This window comes from Heliconius melpomene, chromosome 8, assembly GCF_056956725.1.
Source record: "Heliconius melpomene rosina isolate 202511_hmr_F chromosome 8, ASM5695672v1, whole genome shotgun sequence".
Classification (NCBI taxonomy): domain Eukaryota; kingdom Metazoa; phylum Arthropoda; class Insecta; order Lepidoptera; family Nymphalidae; genus Heliconius; species Heliconius melpomene.
The window spans coordinates 2,538,484-2,563,202 of NC_140396.1; the positions used below are offsets into that span (position 1 = coordinate 2,538,484).

General features: G+C 31.5%; 1 protein-coding gene across 2 annotated transcripts in view; it reads right to left on the reverse strand.

Moving 5' to 3' along the window:
* The window catches only part of LOC146536662 (uncharacterized), a 58,333-nt gene extending 33,814 nt beyond the window's left edge, over positions 1-24,519 (reverse strand). For both annotated transcript variants that reach the window (XM_085189183.1, XM_085189182.1), the window contains exon 1: positions 24,380-24,519. The gene's annotated coding sequence lies outside the window, so the exon portion shown is untranslated. The remainder of the gene's footprint in view (positions 1-24,379) is intronic.
* Between the last annotated feature and the right edge of the window lie 200 nt (positions 24,520-24,719).

Here is a 24,719-nt window from a genome sequence, read left to right on the forward strand (position 1 = left end):
AAATAAAATAAAAATGTTTATCAGTAAAATATATGGTTAGTTGGATACGCTCTCCTTAGCGTCTTGCACTGGTTTCAAGACAGACTGGACCAGTAGACCAGACCGTTACCACGGTACTGTGGTCTGGTCGTGCGGTCCATCGCTATATCAAATGTATAGGTTATAACTGTTCTAGGAATATAATATTACGTTATTAGGAATTACGATTTTATATTATGTATGATTTACGATGCTTTTATTGCTTTTTTATAATAATTAGCTTCACACTGTATCCCACGGAAGGCAGAGGGATCCTAGTGTTAAGGCACTCCGCTACTCAAATTCCACCGATTTCTGGATGCATTGCATGTTGAGTGGCTCATTGCGCTTTGCCTCGACTTAAAAGCAAAAAAAAATAAATATTTGATTTCCTCGAGTGAGAATCGAACCCACCACTGGTCGCGTTCACAGCCACAATTTAAAAAATATAATGAAGAAATATTTAAAACATGTTCATTGTACCGAACAATGTTTGTATCTAAGAAAAAAGGCTTAGAAATAGAGAAATATATCACTAAATACTTTCTCAATTAGTGTAATTGCGAGGCTTCTAGTGTAAATAAAATATAATAATAACTAAATAAAACAATAATCTATTATATAGTTAAATAACGAAATTTAATTGCACTTTTAGTGGTTAATTGAAAAGCCAAATACAATAGCTTATATCGCAATTTGGTGTACAAATTACTTTTCTCTCTATTGACTCTATCGTGGTGCAGTTCTAACTAACTGCATGCGATAGTTGCGAGTTCGAATCTTAAAGGAGAAAGAAGCTCTACGAATATAGTGTTGCATGACTTAAGTAGGGTCTTTAAATCGAAAAAAATATAATATTATTTTTTATTTTCATTTAAATATTTTTTTATATCCCCATATAGCAGAGTAGATTTAGGGAACCTAGTTTTAAGACATACCGTTTCCCATACATCGTCCAATTTTGGGACTTACACGAGCGACAAAGTTACATTAATTGATCCCCCTGAATGAGAATCAAACCCACAAACGTAGCGTCTACGCACCAGGACAGCCTTTAAGTTATAATATATAAATGTATGAGCAAGCAATTTAGTTAAAGCCATTTACTAATAGCGATGTAGAGCAGTTCCGTAATATTTTACCTAGAAGTTAATAACCAATTTAAAACGTAGTTTCATAATATATTGGAGAATAGGTAAAAACAAACAAACTTTTTAATCGTAAATCGCAATATTTTTTAGTTTAACATTGTAACCTGCATATAGGGTGAGCTTAAGACATTGAAAACCCCTTGTACCGCCCAATATTGGAAATATTACGTATTAATTAGCGGAGCTTAACGCCGCGCTAAGACAATATAATCGTATCAAGTGGGGATCAACCAAGTGGGGATCAAGCCTAAAACAGTGAGTTGTTCCACTGCATATCTCCATTTGTAATATAAGTATAAACATATAACGTTCGCTGGAATCAAATTTCCGTCCCACACTATTTGATAAATATACTTTTCCCAACGGCGTCCAATAACAATAAAAGGTTTTTTTTATAAAATGAAAATAGATATCGATGAAATATTAAAACAATTCGTAGGACCAATATCTCATTTTGGATTTTCTTCAGTCTATTACAGTGTTTTTATCACACTCTAACCCGTTAATAGCAGGATAAACAGAGGGGACCTAAGTGATAAGGTGTATTTTTTAAAAAGTGATTGTTTTCTTTTCGTGTTTTCATTATTATCTTTTTCAAGCTTGACAAATGCAAGTCAGTCAGTAAGTATGCGTGAGGCCGTTGTGGCTCAGTGCCAAGCGACTATGGGTTCGATTTCCACTAGGGCGATTGTGGGTTCGATTCCCACTCGGGGGAATTGTTTTTATGAATATTTTGATTTCTTCGTTTTACTGTCGAGGCAAAGCTTGCCGTAGAATTCCACCACTTAACACACACAATGCCTCCAGAATTCGACGGAAAATGGGCAACGGAGTATTTTAACACTACGTTCTCTCTGACATCTCTATGTACAGCGTGAAGCTGATATTTGGTTTATTCAAAGCAAAATAAATCCTCTCGAATCTAGAAGCTAGATAGTGTTAGTTGGGTAAATTTATTAATTTAAGCAATGGCTGCTATGCAAAGCGCACACCGCACTGTAATTAAGCACAACTTGAGTAAGACTAGAGATTCAGCATTGCTAAATGGTTGCTTTCCTTAAAAAAAGGTTTTTTAATATGATATTCTATTTTATTTTAGAAGTAAATACATATTATTATCATTTTATTTTATTTATGCCCAGATATGTTTTTTTTTATTTTTGGGGCAAATTTTTTGTTACCAAAATTTCTGGGGTGGGCACTGACCCCCTCCCCCTCCTGTGTCCATGCAGCTCTACAAATTATAACTGAACCGCAAATTTGGAAAAAACACATTATCTTGCATAATGGCGAACAGCACACGACACGCGACTCGGAATTGGGTCGGTTATAAATTTTTATAATACGTGGATGTCATCCCCAACGTACACTTTTCATTTCTCTGTACTTTATTCTTTTCCTTTTTTTAGTTCTATTTGGTATTTCTAATTTGTATTCCTTTGAAATGAATGTGAAAAGCACAAAGATGGTTCTTGGTTGTCACTAAAAATATTTTATATTTTTTTTTTGTTAAATTTTCTTAAAAAAATTATAATAATTATTAAAAATAAAGGTTGCTAAGGTTTTTAGCGTAGTGGTGCAATATTCTAATTCGGCTTAATTTTTTCTTTAAAAATGAATGAATTATTTCAAACCTGTTTGAAATAAATACAGTAAAACCTCAATAAAATAATTTATATACATGCCTAAGCATCAGCATCTTAAATGAAAAATGTATATATATAAAATAATATAAATCTTGCCTCAGATGTGGCGTACATATTATAAAGAACTCTTCTATTGTCAAGATTGTTGTGATTTTGACGCTGACACGGGCACGGGCAAAGACCCTTTTGTTAAAGATTTTTATCTGGTTGTGACATATGAGGGGAAAAACTGTCACCCGTTACTTTATAACTAGTTTTTCCGCAACAAGCGGAAATATTTTTTTTCAGCTTCACGCGGTATTCTATAGTTGAGACACTCCACTCTCCACTTTCCACAAGTTCTGGAGGCGTAACTCAAAGCCGCGGTTTGCCTTGACATCAGAACAAAGAAATTAAAATATTAAATATTTCGTTTCTTCGAGTGGGAATCAAATTAACAACTTGTCACGTTTACAGGCACATTTTGGGCCCCTGCGCCATGACTGACCTCTAAATGACTTAACTTAATAAATAAGATAATAAGTAAAATGTCTTTTAATTTTTATGTGTGTCCGCCATTTTGACAAAATTAACGATTCTGCTCCAAATAATCATACTTAATAATTTCGAGTTACAATTTACGGAATGGCACAAAAATTATTTAAATTTTGTCAAAAGAAAAAAAAAAACAATATCCATATATTAATTCTGCAAGCATAAGCAATATATTTTAAAACTTTTCTTGTATATCTTTATAGTTTTCTTTTCCATATCCGTTTACCATACAACAAACGCCAAAAAGTGGACAAAGGAGTCCTTGGACGGCGGCCAGTGAATACATTAGACGTAACAAGCTGTTAAAATATTTATGTAAATACCCATACAGTATATATTTCATGATATTGAGCTTTTATCCTAACAAAGAACTGAAAAATTTCAAAATACCCAATAGCTTTTAGAGAGTTATTTGATACTGTTTGAAAGTTGAAACTGTTTTAGTTCAAGTTTATGAAGCGAATGCAGTAGCCAGTATCTATATAATATATAAAAGGACTTGTCCTCACTGACTGAGGTAAGACGCACGCACAGCCGTAACTGCTGATGGTAGAAACGTGAAATTTGGACAGATGTTTACTTTCGTAATCTGGACATTCGCTAAGAAGGGATTTTGAAAAATTTGAACTCTAAAGGGGTGAAATAGGGGTTGAAAGTTTGTATGGAAAAATTTAAATCGACACCGATTTTTATAAAATTTGAAATTGAGGCTCTTAAAAATGTTTCATTGAACACGTGTTTCATGGTTTATTAGAATTTACCCCTAAGCAATAAGCAGGCGAAGCTGCGCGCGTCCGCTAGTCTAATATAAAAATATATTTCCAATAATGAGCGTAGGTAGTGGTTAAAAAATTAAATTACATAAAAATACTTCAAATTCAACGAATTTTAAAAGTCTGGCTTTCTATATATCATCATCATCATCATCATCAACAGCCATCTTTTGTTCACTGCTGGACATAGGCCTTCCCCAATTCTCGCCACCACACTCGATCCTCAGTTCTTTGGACCCATCCGTTTCTATATATAGATAGAGTAAATCTAGAGACATTTTTTTTTTGCTTTACAGTTTATTTTATTTATAGGCCTCCTTCGTAAGATATCAAGTAAGAAATAAATATAATGAATGTTGATAAATTTCCGCTCTACAAGTCCAAAAAGAAAAAAATGAATCTTTAAATTCCGCCACCCAACACTCTACAAGAAAAGGAAAATGGAAATAGTAAATACATTGTGTATTTAACTTATAAATAGTTTAAATTAAAGGCCCTATTTATTACATTTTCCACCAATAACGTATAGAAACCGGATAGCTGTAATCTGATATGCAAGCTTGTTTCTCCAGGTCAGTAGGCCACACGGATACGAGGGAAACCAGTCTGAAAACACTAACTTATAATGTTTTAGAAGCCAGAGTAGTTTCTAAAATTACTTATAAGTATAAGAAATCTCCTAGATTCGCCTTTCACCAAAATCTTTCAAAATAGATGATATACTATGTTTTAGAATTTGTATATAATAACAAAACTGATAATATGATGGATTAGCTCCATATTTCAGCTTTGCTTATTTATTATAGTTTCATACTATTATTTTCACAATAAATAAATCTTTTAAATTTGTAATACAATAGCAGGGTAGACAGAGGGAACCTAGTGTCGGTTCTTGTATACTGAGTACTGGTAAATGAAAATAATTTATTTACAGGAGTAAAGATCGTGACAACAGCATTGGATTTCTAAAATGAAATCGCTACAATTACATATGTATTTATATTACAACTAGTGGACGCGCGCAGCTTCACCTGCTAATTTGCACCCTTAAGGGTGAATTCTAATAAACCATGAAACACATGTTCAATAAAATATTTTAAGAGTCTGAATTTAAAATTTTATAAAAATCGGTGCTGATTTAAAAAAGAACTCCATACAAACTTTCAACCCCTATTTCACCCCTTTAGGGTTAAAATTTTTCAAAATCCCTTCTTAGTGGATGTCCAGATTATGAAAGTAAACATCTGTCCAAGTTTCACGTTTCTACGCACAGCGGTTACGGCTGTGCGTGCGTCTTACCTCAGTCAGTGAGGACAAGTCCTTTTATATATATAGATTTTTGAAACATGATGTATGTGGAACCAGACCACATGGATCCACCGTGAAGACCTTTCAAAGGTTTTCGTTAATTCTTCTCTTGCAATACGTTTTAGCTGTATTAAAGGCAAACATTTCTGGCATATTCGCACTGTACACAAGGCAGTTGCAGACGCAAGTTGCATTTCATTTGGTATAGTGAAAGCGTGATAGTGAGTTTCCATTCAAATAAATGTCAAAGTAGAAGTTTCAATATTTATTATTAAATACTTTTTTTATTATTAATAGCCTGGTAGCTTAATTAACAGATATGTGAAGTCATTTACTGATTTTATTTAAAAATACTATACATTACATTATATATGCCTCCAGAATTCGAAGGAAAGAAAAGTTAGAAAGTGGGCAACGGAGTGTCTTAACACTAGGTTCCCTCAGCCTACCCTGCTGTGTGCGGGATACAGCGTGAAGCTGATTTTTTTTAATGGCATTGACAAATACCTACTCATAATGATATGAAATAATAAATTACTCCTTAGACCTGTAATATTATCCATGAAGTGAGAAACGTCAAATTAAATTTTAAATTTTATGTATAAACTAAAAAAGTATAAATAAAATTTAATAAGTATAGGCATATAATAAAATAGCCTTTGTATACGTGTTTTTCTTTTATTTTTATTTATGCTGTTCTTTCTATATATTTCTTTTATGTGTGCAATAAAGTATATTCTATTCTATTAATCTATACTATTATTTTATCTTTAATAAAACTAATTAATTAGGAATTCAAAATGGTAGGTAGCTATTATATATGAACTGTTTTTGTTATTATAGTTGAACTGTCGTAAAGTTCTCTAACAAGCACGTTTTACTATCACCCTACTACTGCACTCCACTCGTATATGGAACATGCATACCCACTTAAGTATCTATACGAGTACTTTGAACTAACGAACTGAATAAAATATAAATTAAGATAAATATTTCTGAATTCATATAAATGCTACTGTGAATTCAATTCTTAGATTGAATCCTCAACAGCCTTGTATCCATTTAGTCCAAATCCTTAGAATTGTACATTACAACTAAAATACAACTAAAATTTTATATCAATTTCCTCATACAAATACATTTTCAAGTCATGCTTAATATTTTAAAAATATATTTAAAGTGACTATCGTGACATAATTCGAATTATAGAGAGAGTGTGAGAGTCAATTACTTTCATCTCCCAGCTCTGGATTAAACATAGTACAGCGTTGAGTACCGCCACTCAACACGCAATACTGTAATTTCGGGCGGAAAATGAAAACCTGAGACCACTTGGTGATTTCTTGTTCTCTCTGTCTGTCATAGAAAAAAGTGCGATTTAGCTTCTCTTCTTTCTTTCTTAATTAAGGACAAATTGGTGCAGCAGGAACGTACGATGAATGTTTCTAATTACATTCCTGTATGGATCGAATACAGTCATATGAGCTGGTGTGAAAATGTGACCTGCTTTTAATGTATCAATTAGCATTACCTACGAATCTAGATCATTTATGGTAGATTAGGTTACTTAGAAACCTATTTTCTAACGTCCTTAACATAATTTTGTATTTAAAGTCTCATTTGTTTCTTTTCCCAAACATTTTAGTCTCAGTATTTTTTTTTGTTAAAATTTATGTTCTTACATCACAACGGGGAAGTAATAATAAATTTAATCATTCTCTTGAATGGAGATCGAACCTATAACCATTGTATTTAATTTCAGACCTCATACCACTTTGCCATGACAACCATAGTATGTAGAGGCATTAAAAATAATTTATACAATTATAAGAACTCATCATAATTTTATGTGCATTGAAATGTGCATTACTGGCGTTCTCATCTCCATACGACAGAGAGAGCGACAAAGTTGAATGAACAACGTAAATCTTGACTAATTTGAAAAGAAGATAGGTAAGTGCAGGCCATTCATGGCTTAGGGGTGTAAGGGAATGACTGTTAACGCGACTGGTTGGGGGTTCGATCCCCACTCGAGGGAATGATATATTTATTTAAATTTATATTTTCATTTCTTCGCTCTGGTGTCGAAATAAAACGTTGCATTAAATTCCGCCACTCAACACGCAATCCCTTCAGAATTTTGGAAAATGAGGAACGGTGAGTCTTTACACTAGGTTTCCTCTGCTTATCCTGCTGTGTGCGGGATACTGCGTGAAGCTGATTTTAGATAAATAAAGGATATCTGCTCCGGAAAGCGCTTTAATTCAGCTTTAGTTCCTAAATCATCCAGTATGAATTACAAACCTTGCATTGGAACAGAATTTTTAGGGGTTTAATGTATTGTATTATATAGGGGTGCATTCTAGCTCTTAGCTATTGTGAAATCTATATTTAATAGTCAACTAATTCCAAACACCAAATAGGTTTTCTAACTAAAAAGTTGATATATATGTTATGGTTTTAATCATTTAGCTGTTACAAGTTTCAGTAAATTATAGCAGCAAGAAATAACGGAGTCCCGTCGGGTAGCGGGCACCAAAGTTCGTAGCTGACTTCTTGCTACTTTTCCTTTGATTACAGATAGGGTTACCACAATATTTCTTACATTTGCTAGATTAATTTAATATGTAATGCATATTTTTAATCTTATTCACTTCTTTTCACGCAGTACGACGCAGATAGCAGAATAGGTAGAGGGTACCTGGGAACTACTATAAAGACACTCCGTTCCCATTAAGACACTACCATACAACCTGTTGCGTTTTCACGCTTGTTGCGTTTACTTCAGATATTTCCGAAATGTTCTAAAATTATTATCGAAAATGATAACCTACTTTTTTCCTTACAAGTGAAATGAGCGTGTTTCATTATTCCATATCTATATATAAAATCGAAAGGTCACTCACTCATCACGAAATCTCAGAAACTACATGTGCTAGGAATCTGAAATTTTGCATAGGAGTTACTTATAGGACGTAGGTGCCCGCTAAGACTTTTGCCCGTTAAGACCGGAATTTGCAATATTCGACTTCTAAGGGGTTGTTTTTGGGGTCGAAAGTTTGTATGAAACTTCGTTACTACAAATGCTAGGAGTCTCAAATTTTGCATAACGTCACTAGGACGTAGTCATGGAGACAGAAACAATAAATAAGAGAAGAAAAGAGAAATTAATAACAACATAGTTCATGCGGGTGAAACCGCGAGCGGGTCGCTAGTTATTAATAAGCTTAGTGTTATAAATCTGTAGAATAAATAAAACAAAATTATTCTATAAAATAATAATAATAAAATAGTTGTAAATAATTATAACCATTTCCCATACCTAGAGTTAGAGTTAAATTATGTGAACCCTACATTGAACAAACGCCATGGATTCATGTCGCTGTCTCACGCGATAGTTTAGGAGTTAATGTCTAAAGTAAATTTACGACAACCAAAGGTCAGGACAGATTTATTGTTTATATGTATAACTTAGTAAGTAATAATAAGCTGATAAGCTTTTGTACCTTAAGTACAATTTTACACGCGTGGGTAACCTGGGAATCTAGTGTTAAGACACTCCCTTCTCCATTTTTCATCGAATTAAAAAAAAACATCGCCACACAGCGAAGCTATTTACAAATATTCTTATTATAATTTGGGCTATTATTTTTGGTATATATTTATATACATATATTTAGGTATATGTTCGTATATACGTTCATATTTTTTCATAAAAGTTTAACAGACATTTGGAGGTTTTCTTCAAAAGAAATAAAAACATAAGCCCATTAGTTCGCTAAAACCTGTTTCGCGACAGAAATGTGAGTTATGTTTTACGCGACCACGCAACGGCAACACGACGCTCGCGCTGTTCACCACGAAAGTAAGCCTTTTTACGTCAAATTTACATTTTTTCCTCATATTTCAATTTATTTTAAAAATTTTATGATAATATTTTGTACATTTGGTAAAAATAAAGATTAAAAATATTATGTTTACTTAAACAATTTTACCTTGTAAAAAAATTCTCTGTATCCCGCATACACCTGGTGGAGGGAATCTAGTGTGCAGACACTCCCAGTTTTCCCGTATTTCCCGTTTTGCACCGAATTTTGGAGTCATTGCCTGTTAATTGGTTCAATTTCACGCTTAGCTTCGACACCAGAACAAAGAAATGAAAATATACATTTAAATAAATGTTTAATTTCCTCGAGTGGGAATCGAACCCACAATCAGCCGTGTTTACAGTCACACATTTGTGCCGTTGCGCCATTACTGGCCTGGCTTATGAAAAATTACAATATAAGTAATATATTGAACACACCATCGCCGCGTCGCGTCGTACAAAATTTAAACTTTAATATAATTTACATAATAAACTTTGTTCAATAACGGCCATTGAAATGTTTTCGTCAATTAATTACTCGCTGGAGCGTACAAAATTAATGGCTGATATAAAAACAGTCCATTGGGTTTCTGTTGTTTTCTATATTTATTATATTTTTTATTTTTTCAGGGAGCTTAAAAGTAGAGAAAAAGCTCTTATTATGACAACTTATACAATTATACATATTGTCATAGCCCAGTAGGACTAGGATGAAATGTAAGCAGATGTTCTAAATTAAGCTTCACGTTTTATCCCGCACACACTAGGCTATCACGCTGTCAATACACGCTGTCTTTTATTTTTAATCCGATTTTGGATATGATTCGAGAACTCAATATCGTATAACTAACTGTATAACTAAATTTAATTTAATCTAATTTAACTAAAAAGAATTCACAGTGTGTTAGGATAAGCTCTTACTTGTTTTTCATGATTAAAAGTACTTGCTAAACTTGTGCTAAGACACTCAGTTCCCGTTGAGACACTTCCGTTCCCCATTTTCCACCGTACAAAATAGTACTTTAACCTATGAAATATTAATAATAAAATCTGTTTAAAACAATATTTCTTTTTTCAAAAAAAAAAAACCTATAATAGATATCTCTACCTTGACCGATTTCATCAGGTTTCAATAGACTAGAAACACGCGATTCAGTTTTGTACTAATTCCATTAGATAGTTCCTTATTTTGCTTTACTTTATATAAATATATATTCTGGTAAAATACCTAAAGGCACCGTGGCCCAGGGGCACAAGAGTTTGACTGTAACGCAATGGATGTGGGTTCGATCCTTACACGAGGGAATTAATTATTATTTAATATTTTTTTCATATTTTTGCTCTGGCAACAAGGCAAAAGCCTGGCGTTAAGTTCCGCCACTGAATAATGCCTCGAAAAATTGGTGAAAAGTCAGGAACGGAGTGTCTTAACACTAGGTTCCCTCTGCCTACCCTGCTGGGATATAGCATGAAGCTGGTATTAAAATACCTGTATAAGGAAATACTACGAAAACTCTTGTTCTTGTTAGCAGCAATGAAGGTACTAACGAAAGCTCCAATTGCACTCTGACGAGGTCGAAGATCTTGTTATTTCTTATCAATACATTGGTGTTGATTTAGCAGTCGCACTCAGATATGTCAATTAGTGTATAATTGCAATTAAATTGTATAATTTATTTATTTGTATCGGTTTAATATCAGGTAAATAAGTAATTGATATACATATGTATGGCTGCAACTGTGAGATATGTCTATATAGCTCTAATATATATTCATTTTATATCAATATACTATACACGTTATAAAAACTTTTAATAATTATACAACCTAATTAATTATTTCTCTCACGTCCCAATATTGTGCAAAGTATATAAACTTAGAACAAAGGAATATTAAGTAGGGCCGTTTCGTGAGACCCTTTCTCACCGGACAAGATCTCAAAAGCTTAGTTAAATAAACAGATAGGCCTCGTTAAGCATTAGCCAAACTTGAAAATGCTTTTTGTTTTAATTATAAGAACATTAGTTATACAATCGAGTAAAAAAAGAAAAAAATAGTAATATTATCTTTTTAGTTTTTTAGTTTCTCTTTAGTTTTTACGTGGCCCTATCCTATACCCACGTATAGCCTAAAATATAGAATAAATAATAGCATAGAATTGAAAATTGAACTAAATCTAAAAATAAAATAACTCAAATCCCATTTATCTATAACGGATGTGACAAATCGTGGGCGTATCAAAGATAACAATGCTGGTACAAGACAACACGAACAATGCAAGTCTTATATACCGATTCCCACGCCACGTGTCTCTTTATATTCAGGTCGTTGATAATGTCTCTATGATATTCTATACTAAGTTAATTTATACATATATATATATATATAAAATATATTAATATTATAAAAGTGAATTAATGATACCAGTCGTAACACAGGGGCACAAAAAAGGGGAAAAGCGCGGCGTTAAGTTCCGCTACTAAACACGCGAAAACTTATGAGTGCGGGATACAGCGTGAAGCTGCAGTTGCATTTATTTAATTAATTAACAGATTTGATGTCATATACTTTATGTTCAATTTACTTATTGCACCGCAATTATTTAATACGAGTTTAGTTTAATCCGTATAGAGTAATTGGCTTCATTATAATTGATATATGTGTATTTATATATACATGTATTTATATAGATATATCTATATGAAACCAGTTGTGGTGCTAGGAACAAGCGTATGACTAAATGCGACATGGGTTCGATTCCCACTCGAGGAAAGGTTTTATTTTTTCATTTAAAAATTCGGTGGAAAGTTTGGAATGGAAGTGGCCTACTGGAAACGGAATTAACACTAGGTTGTTCTAAATAAAATAAAAAAAATAAAATATATATTTGTATATAAATGTGCAATTGTGCATTGTAACCGTTTCTGGGACAAGAGGTACTCTCTGTGAAAGCTGTAACAAAGAAAATGTAATATTCTATAGCAGTGGTAATAGTGAAACGACTTACTATTTTTTATTTATTCTTATTTTATACAATTCAATGGAATATCAATGGATAATAAAAGAATCCACATACATATAAACGTCAAACATATTGGCAGAAGTAACGATTTTACTATGAATGGTTTTATATTTGGAACACCAAAAAAAATTACAAATTCTATTTTTTTTTATTTTAGACAAGTTACATTTGTTTTATGCCTTCCATTTTAAAAAGATATATTTACAAATAAATAATCATAAACTATATTTATCTTCTTAGTTAGATTTATAAAAAAAACATATTATTAAAACTTATACTTATAATTGACAGCATTAATTAAAATTAAAAAAGAAAAACAAATTTTCATTAATGCCAGTTCGAGAAACGAAAAGAAAAAATAAATGTGCATATTTTCCTATAATCATTACTGCGTTTAATGACAGTGCCATGATACCCAAGTGGATACGAATAGAATATACGTTAAATGAGTGCCATTAGTATCTGGATTCCTTCTAAATGTTTAATTACTTCATTTCCAGAAATTCCAGAGTAAATCGCACGTCGTTCGAAGCCACAATTCCATTTATCAACGTGATATTATGCTATCACGAGTGGCCATTTTATGTATTTTTATTGCAATATGGTCTTTATTGCTATAGTATTAGGGTATATAGATGGTGAGATCTGTATCTATACAGCATTTGGTGATCAAATGAGCTTACCATTATTAATCTGGCGAGGATTTGTCTTGGAACCGTCATCCTTATTACAGATATATTTAATATTTCGATATTTAAATCTGGTTTTAATATATAATATATTATATTTTTTTGAAAAATGTAATGTTTTTCTTAACTTTTTATAAAAACACTAAATTAATTATATCACCGTAAAACATTGTCCGAATAAGTTAAAAAAAATCTCTTAAGATTAAAAATCTTACTTATTATAAACTTAAGAAACGTTTAAAACAATACACGAACTCTATCAGCTACATGCCACTAAATCGAATAGGCAGTGCATTGTGATATAGATTGTTTAGACTTCGACGAAACGTGTGCCTTGTGTACTGTTCATTTATTATTTCTTAGTATTTGAAAACTTTGCAAAGCTCAAATACATTGAAAACTACTTTAGAAGATGATAATTGTAGTGTTTCGTGAAGTCAAGTTAACATGTAAATTGATTTTACTTAAACAATTTTACCTTGTAAAAAAATTCTCTGTATCCCGCATACACCTGGTGGAGGGAATCTAGTGTGCAGACACTCCCAGTTTTCCCGTATTTCCCGTTTTGCACCGAATTTTGGAGTCATTGCCTGTTAATTGGTTCAATTTCACGCTTAGCTTCGACACCAGAACAAAGAAATGAAAATATACATTTAAATAAATGTTTAATTTCCTCGAGTGGGAATCGAACCCACAATCAGCCGTGTTTACAGTCACACATTTGTGCCGTTGCGCCATTACTGGCCTGGCTTATGAAAAATTACAATATAAGTAATATATTGAACACACCATCGCCGCGTCGCGTCGTACAAAATTTAAACTTTAATATAATTTACATAATAAACTTTGTTCAATAACGGCCATTGAAATGTTTTCGTCAATTAATTACTCGCTGGAGCGTACAAAATTAATGGCTGATATAAAAACAGTCCATTGGGTTTCTGTTGTTTTCTATATTTATTATATTTTTTATTTTTTCAGGGAGCTTAAAAGTAGAGAAAAAGCTCTTATTATGACAACTTATACAATTATACATATTGTCATAGCCCAGTAGGACTAGGATGAAATGTAAGCAGATGTTCTAAATTAAGCTTCACGTTTTATCCCGCACACACTAGGCTATCACGCTGTCAATACACGCTGTCTTTTATTTTTAATCCGATTTTGGATATGATTCGAGAACTCAATATCGTATAACTAACTGTATAACTAAATTTAATTTAATCTAATTTAACTAAAAAGAATTCACAGTGTGTTAGGATAAGCTCTTACTTGTTTTTCATGATTAAAAGTACTTGCTAAACTTGTGCTAAGACACTCAGTTCCCGTTGAGACACTTCCGTTCCCCATTTTCCACCGTACAAAATAGTACTTTAACCTATGAAATATTAATAATAAAATCTGTTTAAAACAATATTTCTTTTTTCAAAAAAAAAAAACCTATAATAGATATCTCTACCTTGACCGATTTCATCAGGTTTCAATAGACTAGAAACACGCGATTCAGTTTTGTACTAATTCCATTAGATAGTTCCTTATTTTGCTTTACTTTATATAAATATATATTCTGGTAAAATACCTAAAGGCACCGTGGCCCAGGGGCACAAGAGTTTGACTGTAACGCAATGGATGTGGGTTCGATCCTTACACGAGGGAATTAATTATTATTTAATATTTTTTTCATATTTTTGCTCTGGCAACAAGGCAAAAGCCTGGCGTTAAGTTCCGCCACTGAATAATGCCTCGAAAAATTGGTGAAAAGTCAGGAACGGAGTGTCTTAACACTAGGTTCCCTCTGCCTACCCTGCTGGGATATAGCATGAAGCTGGTATTAAAATACCTGTATAAGGAAATACTACGAAAACTCTTGTTCTTGTTAGCAGCAATGAAGGTACTAACGAAAGCTCCAATTGCACTCTGACGAGGTCGAAGATCTTGTTATTTCTTATCAATACATTGGTGTTGATTTAGCAGTCGCACTCAGATATGTCAATTAGTGTATAATTGCAATTAAATTGTATAATTTATTTATTTGTATCGGTTTAATATCAGGTAAATAAGTAATTGATATACATATGTATGGCTGCAACTGTGAGATATGTCTATATAGCTCTAATATATATTCATTTTATATCAATATACTATACACGTTATAAAAACTTTTAATAATTATACAACCTAATTAATTATTTCTCTCACGTCCCAATATTGTGCAAAGTATATAAACTTAGAACAAAGGAATATTAAGTAGGGCCGTTTCGTGAGACCCTTTCTCACCGGACAAGATCTCAAAAGCTTAGTTAAATAAACAGATAGGCCTCGTTAAGCATTAGCCAAACTTGAAAATGCTTTTTGTTTTAATTATAAGAACATTAGTTATACAATCGAGTAAAAAAAGAAAAAAATAGTAATATTATCTTTTTAGTTTTTTAGTTTCTCTTTAGTTTTTACGTGGCCCTATCCTATACCCACGTATAGCCTAAAATATAGAATAAATAATAGCATAGAATTGAAAATTGAACTAAATCTAAAAATAAAATAACTCAAATCCCATTTATCTATAACGGATGTGACAAATCGTGGGCGTATCAAAGATAACAATGCTGGTACAAGACAACACGAACAATGCAAGTCTTATATACCGATTCCCACGCCACGTGTCTCTTTATATTCAGGTCGTTGATAATGTCTCTATGATATTCTATACTAAGTTAATTTATACATATATATATATATATATATAAAATATATTAATATTATAAAAGTGAATTAATGATACCAGTCGTAACACAGGGGCACAAAAAAGGGGAAAAGCGCGGCGTTAAGTTCCGCTACTAAACACGCGAAAACTTATGAGTGCGGGATACAGCGTGAAGCTGCAGTTGCATTTATTTAATTAATTAACAGATTTGATGTCATATACTTTATGTTCAATTTACTTATTGCACCGCAATTATTTAATACGAGTTTAGTTTAATCCGTATAGAGTAATTGGCTTCATTATAATTGATATATGTGTATTTATATATACATGTATTTATATAGATATATCTATATGAAACCAGTTGTGGTGCTAGGAACAAGCGTATGACTAAATGCGACATGGGTTCGATTCCCACTCGAGGAAAGGTTTTATTTTTTCATTTAAAAATTCGGTGGAAAGTTTGGAATGGAAGTGGCCTACTGGAAACGGAATTAACACTAGGTTGTTCTAAATAAAATAAAAAAAATAAAATATATATTTGTATATAAATGTGCAATTGTGCATTGTAACCGTTTCTGGGACAAGAGGTACTCTCTGTGAAAGCTGTAACAAAGAAAATGTAATATTCTATAGCAGTGGTAATAGTGAAACGACTTACTATTTTTTATTTATTCTTATTTTATACAATTCAATGGAATATCAATGGATAATAAAAGAATCCACATACATATAAACGTCAAACATATTGGCAGAAGTAACGATTTTACTATGAATGGTTTTATATTTGGAACACCAAAAAAAATTACAAATTCTATTTTTTTTTATTTTAGACAAGTTACATTTGTTTTATGCCTTCCATTTTAAAAAGATATATTTACAAATAAATAATCATAAACTATATTTATCTTCTTAGTTAGATTTATAAAAAAAACATATTATTAAAACTTATACTTATAATTGACAGCATTAATTAAAATTAAAAAAGAAAAACAAATTTTCATTAATGCCAGTTCGAGAAACGAAAAGAAAAAATAAATGTGCATATTTTCCTATAATCATTACTGCGTTTAATGACAGTGCCATGATACCCAAGTGGATACGAATAGAATATACGTTAAATGAGTGCCATTAGTATCTGGATTCCTTCTAAATGTTTAATTACTTCATTTCCAGAAATTCCAGAGTAAATCGCACGTCGTTCGAAGCCACAATTCCATTTATCAACGTGATATTATGCTATCACGAGTGGCCATTTTATGTATTTTTATTGCAATATGGTCTTTATTGCTATAGTATTAGGGTATATAGATGGTGAGATCTGTATCTATACAGCATTTGGTGATCAAATGAGCTTACCATTATTAATCTGGCGAGGATTTGTCTTGGAACCGTCATCCTTATTACAGATATATTTAATATTTCGATATTTAAATCTGGTTTTAATATATAATATATTATATTTTTTTGAAAAATGTAATGTTTTTCTTAACTTTTTATAAAAACACTAAATTAATTATATCACCGTAAAACATTGTCCGAATAAGTTAAAAAAAATCTCTTAAGATTAAAAATCTTACTTATTATAAACTTAAGAAACGTTTAAAACAATACACGAACTCTATCAGCTACATGCCACTAAATCGAATAGGCAGTGCATTGTGATATAGATTGTTTAGACTTCGACGAAACGTGTGCCTTGTGTACTGTTCATTTATTATTTCTTAGTATTTGAAAACTTTGCAAAGCTCAAATACATTGAAAACTACTTTAGAAGATGATAATTGTAGTGTTTCGTGAAGTCAAGTTAACATGTAAATTGATTTTGATTCTGAAGAATATTCCTCAAACCTATGCTAATTGAATTTTCCTTATTATAAGGCATTTTCAATATTATTTTCTGTACAAAAAGAAAATAGCAGCAGTAAATAAAAAAATAGGTATTTGCATGCTATTGCAGCCGCCATAGCCATAGTGATTTACATAACAAATATTTTTCAATATGGTTTTACTTGATTTCTACGATTGAATTTAAAAGAACAATAAATTATGAATAAGCCAAGGCAAGCAATTCCAAAATAAAGAAATGGCTGGTTGTAAAGATGAATTTCAAGATTAAATATTACGCAATACCACGTATCTACTAAATACTTTCAATTTGCAATACTTTAGTGTGTCACTAACAACACAACCCAGTCTGAGTCAGGTCTTCTTACACCACGCTATTACGTATGTTGAACGTCCAATGCAAGTTTAGAGGTATTTTAAAATTAAAACAATTGTTTCAAAAGAGTATATGAATTTGCTTTCTTCATTTCATTGAAATATTTATTTACGTATATATTTCCATTAATTCGCTCTTCTTCTTAAGTTCTGCAACTCAATACGCAATGCCTCCAGAATCCGGCAGAAAGTGGGGAACGGAGTATCTTACCACTAGGTTCCCTTTGCCTATCCTGCTGTATGCGGGATACAGCGTAGAGCTGACATTCTTCATTCTAATATTATATTTTATTAAATAATAAATTATATTTTTACTATATTAATTTCAAGACTAAATTGACGCCTATATGGTACAGTTCTGACATTCTTTTGACTAAACGTGTCAAATGATAGTTAACATAACCAATAGAGGTGCAGCATGACAAAAAAAATCTAATTTTCTACTAAATAAATCTTTTAAATAGTAACTTGGCAGCTGATTAAGTTTGCCACTATAAAAAAAAACTTTTAATCAAAGTAATTGCTTATAAACTGCATTACACTGATTAGAAATAAGAAAAAAGATTTTCAATTCAATTTGCTAATTTATTTTCAAACTAGAACAAGCACTTAATTGAACGCCTGCAAGTTACCGCAAACTTTCCCCGAACGTAGTCTTTGGAATGAAAAATTGATTTGATAAAACTTTGTCGAAATAAATGAGAATTGTACGTAAAGTCGCGCGACTTTAATATTTTTAAAGCTATTTGTTTAATAATTCGATAGAAAATTAATTTATCTATTATATTGAATAAGAAGAATAATTAAAAGAAAAATATTTACTTGGCAGGAGACCTTCCCCTGCCAAGCAGTTGGAAGGATTTTTAATTCATGTCATTTAAAGAAAAGCGAATACAATAACTGAATATATTTAAATGAAACATGTAGAACAACTTAAAATTTATTTTACTTAAGTTTTTAATATTTTTTTCTTACACAGTTCAACATATTCAGTTTGAGTGAGTTTTGTTAGATTATTTACTCGTGTTTTCAGTTTACCCATACACTCAATCCAGTTTTAAAAATTCAACGAAAAAACCCTCGTAAAAGCTTTGAGCTAGCTCTCGCATTGGCTATTGGAGTATTTATCAATAGAGAGCAAAAAGAGGGCTTCACTGTAAATGCATACGAACTTGAATTACGTACACGCGTCGAACGAAAATAATAAATAAAGTAAAACTATCAACACGTGTAGAAGCACTTATAATTTAGTTAACTGTAATTTTTATTATTTTTTATGAACTTCACGCTGTATACCGCATATAGGTGAGAGAGAACCTAGTGGTAAGACACTCCGTTCTCCATTATCCATCGAATTCTCGAGACTACGTGTGGGTGGCGAAAATCGTTCCCGCGCTTTGTCTTACCAGAACGAAGAAATGGAAATATTAATAAGTAATAATTCATTTTCCCGAGTGAGAATCGTACACACATCTCCCATTGTCCCACCACTAACAGAATAATTTAATATAAAAACAGATAAATTTAATATAAAATTCCTTTTTAAAAAAGCCATAAATATTCTTCAAACAGAAAAATATGAAACAATTTCAAATCTCTGCCATGAAATAGCGCAATAAGGAAACTTCTGTATACTTAGCTTTCTGTTATTCACTTTTCACTATTTAAATAGTCTACTTTTGAAATTTAAAAAGCTGAATTGAAAATTCGTGTAGAGGCAAAAGATCAAGCGCAAAAATTCGACTATTTTTATTTAAGCTCAATCTTAGTTAGGATTATTAATAAAAATGTCGTTCGTTATTAATAAAAAAATACAGTCGAATTGATAACCTCCTTTTCTTACAGAAGTCGGTTAAAAACGGTAAAACGTTTGTTTTTTTTTATTTAACATACTTTCTACTTACATATGTTCTTGATAGGTGGATTGATAATTTTAGTAATGATTTTAATGAAACCAAATTAAATACTATCTTTAAATTTAAAGATAGTATTTAATTTGGTTTTTTAGAATCCGCGCCTCTTGGAAGCCGTCCAAGCACTTCGACCACTAAGTCATACGTTCTTGTTAAACTGCGTAGAAATTCTTATTCACTTGTTGCAATTTATTTATGTTGTTTGTGTTTGTAGGGAGGGAGATGAGAGCGTACGACTTAGTGCTCAGAGCGCTTAGACGGATTCCAAGAGAAGCGGGTTCAAATCCAGCTATGTTCAATTTTTAATACATTTCTAAAAAAAATATTCTGAATACAATTCGATATTTTCCACTTAACGAAAATAAAAAAATATAAACGCGATTAAGTGAATTCAAATTCAATTGAAAGTAAAACAGTTTGAGTTGATCGACAAAGTCAACAGCCTTTGGTTGCTCTGAGTGGTTTTTGTTTTCGTTCCGTAATTTTTCTTGGAGAACATTTACTTACTGGAACTGGTAATGAGTGCCGAGAGCTGACTCTAGTACCCTCAATCTATCTTTGTCTACCAAAAAGGAAATATGGAACCATTTATTATCAGTCATTTTATTCAGACAAGTGAAATATTCTTAGTTTGATATAAAAATACATATATTTATTTCGTCTAGAAAAGTATATTTTAATTTTAATGAGTATATTTTTATTGATATTGTTATATGTATATTTCTGGAATAAATGTATTCAAAATCACTAAGAAGTCAAGTTTAATGCTAAATAATACTAGAGATATGTAAGTAAAGAAAGAAAATAATTAAATCAGCTTTACGTTGTACCCTGCTTGCAGCATGGTAGGCAGGATGAATCTAGAGTTAAGACACTGCGTTCCCCACTTTCTATCAAATTTTTGAAGGCCTCTCCTCGAGTGAGGATCGAACCCACAACCACGAAGGCCTCGAATTCTCATTATTTGGATTATCTCGAAAGAATATAATAACTAAACAGAATATCGTTTTATATCGTGAAAGGAAAAAAATAAAAGCTTTTAAAAAGAACCAATATCGAATGTAAGCATATTGGGCTTATTCGCTTTAATAAATATATAATAAATCTCTGCAAGCGTATCGCAATAGAAGTATTCTTTAGAGATTTATTCTGTATATAAAGAGATAACAATGTTGCCAGAATATGACTTATTACGTCGTTCTATCTTACAAAGGCACAATTTCTCATCTCATTCCTGATTTCATTTTTATAAATTTAAATTATCGAATGATCCAGGTCATCTAAATATAGAATTATCTAGACGTCTAATAGCAAGACTAAATAAAAATTTTATAAAGATTTTCTGATTAAATATTTGTTGAGAATGAACTCATAATTCTTTTTTTAGACGAGGAAATAGAAAAGTATTGTATGAAAGATATGCTAAAGTCTAGATTAATCAAAAAATGCAGCATAAAAGGTTCTTTTATTAATTAGAACATGAGGTTAATGCTGTTAGCCCTTATTTAACAGCGACACCAGTTGGGTAGGGAAGAGGGTACTCTGTCCCTGAAGAAAGGCAAGCACTAAGTGGTTGCCTGTGAGGAGATAAAATAATAATCATGATAAATGAAGGTGAATTAATTAAGCATAGTCAATTTGTAAACTGGGGAGAATGATATATCAATTACAATTTCTATAACAGCCTTGGACAGTTAAATTTCAATATTTCATTATACCTCAAAACATTAAAATTTTCCTCATCTCACGCAACAAAGATGTTAACCTAATATATCAATATTAACAAAAAAATATGAGCCTTTTCAATTTTAAGTAAAAATAACGAATGCTCCGCATAAAATAACTTTCTTCCAGCCATAAATAATAAAATGTCGGCCATTAATTAAGAAAAACTTATTACGAAAAGTTGTTTACAAAGGTATGACGTGTCCCGAATTCAATGTAATTAGCAATTTCCTAAGGGATAAATTCTTTGGAACGATCCTTTGTCCTTTCTGTAGATCCTTTCGCAATGCTTTTGGATTATCTTCTAAAGAAATTACTCAATGGATTTCTGTATAATATTGTGATCGAAATAAGGTTGTTATGTATAATTTGCTAGGTATTTTATATTTGGCAAGTTAAAAAAATAATTTAATTGTTTAATTATACAATATATATTTATACAAAAAATAAATAAGCAAATATGAAAAATAAGTAATAAACGAAAAAAAAAACTATATAGTTTATAATTATTTTTTTATAAAAAGTAAATTATATAAATAATTACCAAAGTTTTTTTATTCAGATATTTTTTAATGTAATATATATATTATTATTTTTAGCTTTACGCTATATCTTGAACACATTTGCCTACCGTGCGGCAAAGGAGAAGGAGGAGAACCTAGTGTTAGGACACTGCGTTCCCATTAAGACAATAATGTGGAAACGCACATTTTTATTTAAATAACTATGAAATAAACATAAATATACATAAATATTATAGGAACTATATAAGGAAATTTATTTACATATATCAATACTAAAATATTAATACATTAACATATTCTATGGTCCATTAGCATCTGTGTAGTACGATCAATACAAAACAGATGCTTGTAAATTTTGGATTGGAGATATGTGGTAGTGGGGTTTATCTGATATTTAGAAGCTAGAACCATCCGAGCTTTATTGTAGCTACGGATTTGCATTTCAGTTACCCAGTTACTCAACTGGTAAATTTAACTTGTATTCAATATTTAGTCAAAATGTTCCTTCAATGTATTTTACCTATACAAAACTAAAATTAGTGAGCCTTGTCTTTTCATATTTTATTAATGAATTATATATATATATATATCTTCTATGATTTATATCATTTATATTTTATAATATACATCCCCCATACTTGGAATTTGAATCTACAATCTTCGTTTTATCCCAAATCCCCTTAATTACGTGATATACAAGTTATACAACTATTAATAAATATTGTATAATTAAACATAAATTAGAAAAGCATTAAGTTACGTCAAAGCTAAGTTAAGTAATATCAGGATTAACAACCTAATTGGAAGATTACTTAGTTTGATTTACTGTAGATCTTCTCTCGATTAAAGCTATCCGCCTATCTTAAGTCGCATTAGTCATTGGTTTAATGTCAGTTAGTTTGTAATGTCATTTTATCGTTTAATTTTGTCGTCGTAACTTTTTGGCTGTAAGGAAGGTTAAGCATATTTAGAATGATAGAAGACAATATTAAAGAAAAATTAATATGAAAAAATAAATATTGAGGTCGTCGTGGCGCAGCGGTACAAGGGTATGACTGCAACGCGACGGTTGTGGGTTCGATCCCACTCGAGGAATTGAAATATTTATTTACGTTTATATTTCCATTTCTTCGCTCTGGTGTCGAGGCAAAACGCGGCGTTGAGTTCTGCCACTCAACACGCAATGCCTCCAGAATTAGGCAGAAAGTGGGGGACAGAGTGTCTTAACACTAGGTTCCCTCTGCCTAACCTGCTGAATGCGGGATACAGCGTGAAGCTGATTTTGAAAAATGAATATTATAAATGAAAACAGAATATTTTGTGGTTGATCTTTTATTATTTATAAAAAGAAATAAAACATTTGTTTTTTTTCCCAATAACGATTTTAGCTATTTGATCGTTGCTTGCAAATATAAATTATAAAAAAATATTTCAATTGTGAATATTATATACTATAATATTACAATGCTTATATTTCTTGACCTTCGTTGTGGACACGCCACCAAGTAATTATAGGGCAAACTAAAACCTGCTTAAACAGTACTTATATTTATTTACTTTATGTACTTGACTTTCAATAGTAAATTGCATACTTTCAAGTAATGTTGATATTCAACTCGTCTATATCCTTATTTTTATCCTGATTGACTGAAGTCTCCAGTATTAGTATCCATTAAAAAAAGGGGGGAAATATGTAGAGTATATGAAAAAACAATATAAAAGGGTAAGCAGAAATTATTTATCCTTTGTCAGGCTCCAAGTATTGAATAAAGGGCTCAGTTAAAAGCATATACCTTTGTTTGAAACTTGAAGGGAAAATATTTATCTAAATATACGTTTAATTATTTTTTTATTCCAAGATAGAGCTACAGGGATTTAAATTAATGACATTATTAGTCGCTATATTTCCAAAATAAAAAAAAATATTGTGTACGTTTAAACAAAAATCCTCTTACTAAATTCGAATATGTTACCTTGCTTTTACTTCCATATAGAGATTTTTAGAAACTAAACGATAAATGGACCTGTAATATCATCACAGGCAAATATGAGAAAGTTTTCTAATAAGAAAGTATCGAAAACGTCGCCTCAGCCGTACATTAATAAAATACACGTTATAAAGTAACGCCATAAATCATACTACACAATCAAGGCAGCTGGCGTGACCATTGCGAAAAAAAACTAACATATCTCGTTGGACTTTCACATTTTTTTACTTACAGCGAAATCTCCTACAATATTCATATGAATATAGAATAAAATAAATAACATTTTAAGCACAAACCTTAGGAAAAAGACGTTAGGCTCCAGATTTGTTGATATCCAAAACAATTTTCACAGCACAGCACAACACTCGCGTTTATTTTCGCGCCGACCACGAGCTCTGCCAACACGGTATATCCGTCCAACAGGCTGACGAAGACTGGCCAGAGCTCGCGGTGGAACAAGGCCATGCGAAACGTTGCTCCCATTTCCAGTGGAAAGTGGTATCCGTGATCGGCAGGTGTGGGAGAAAGCACCCGAATTATAAAAAAAAATTCACAAGTGACTCATTCAGTGATGTTAGGTGACATGGAAAGTGACCGGACCGGTTGTTTGGAAATAAGATTAAAAAATATAGCTTT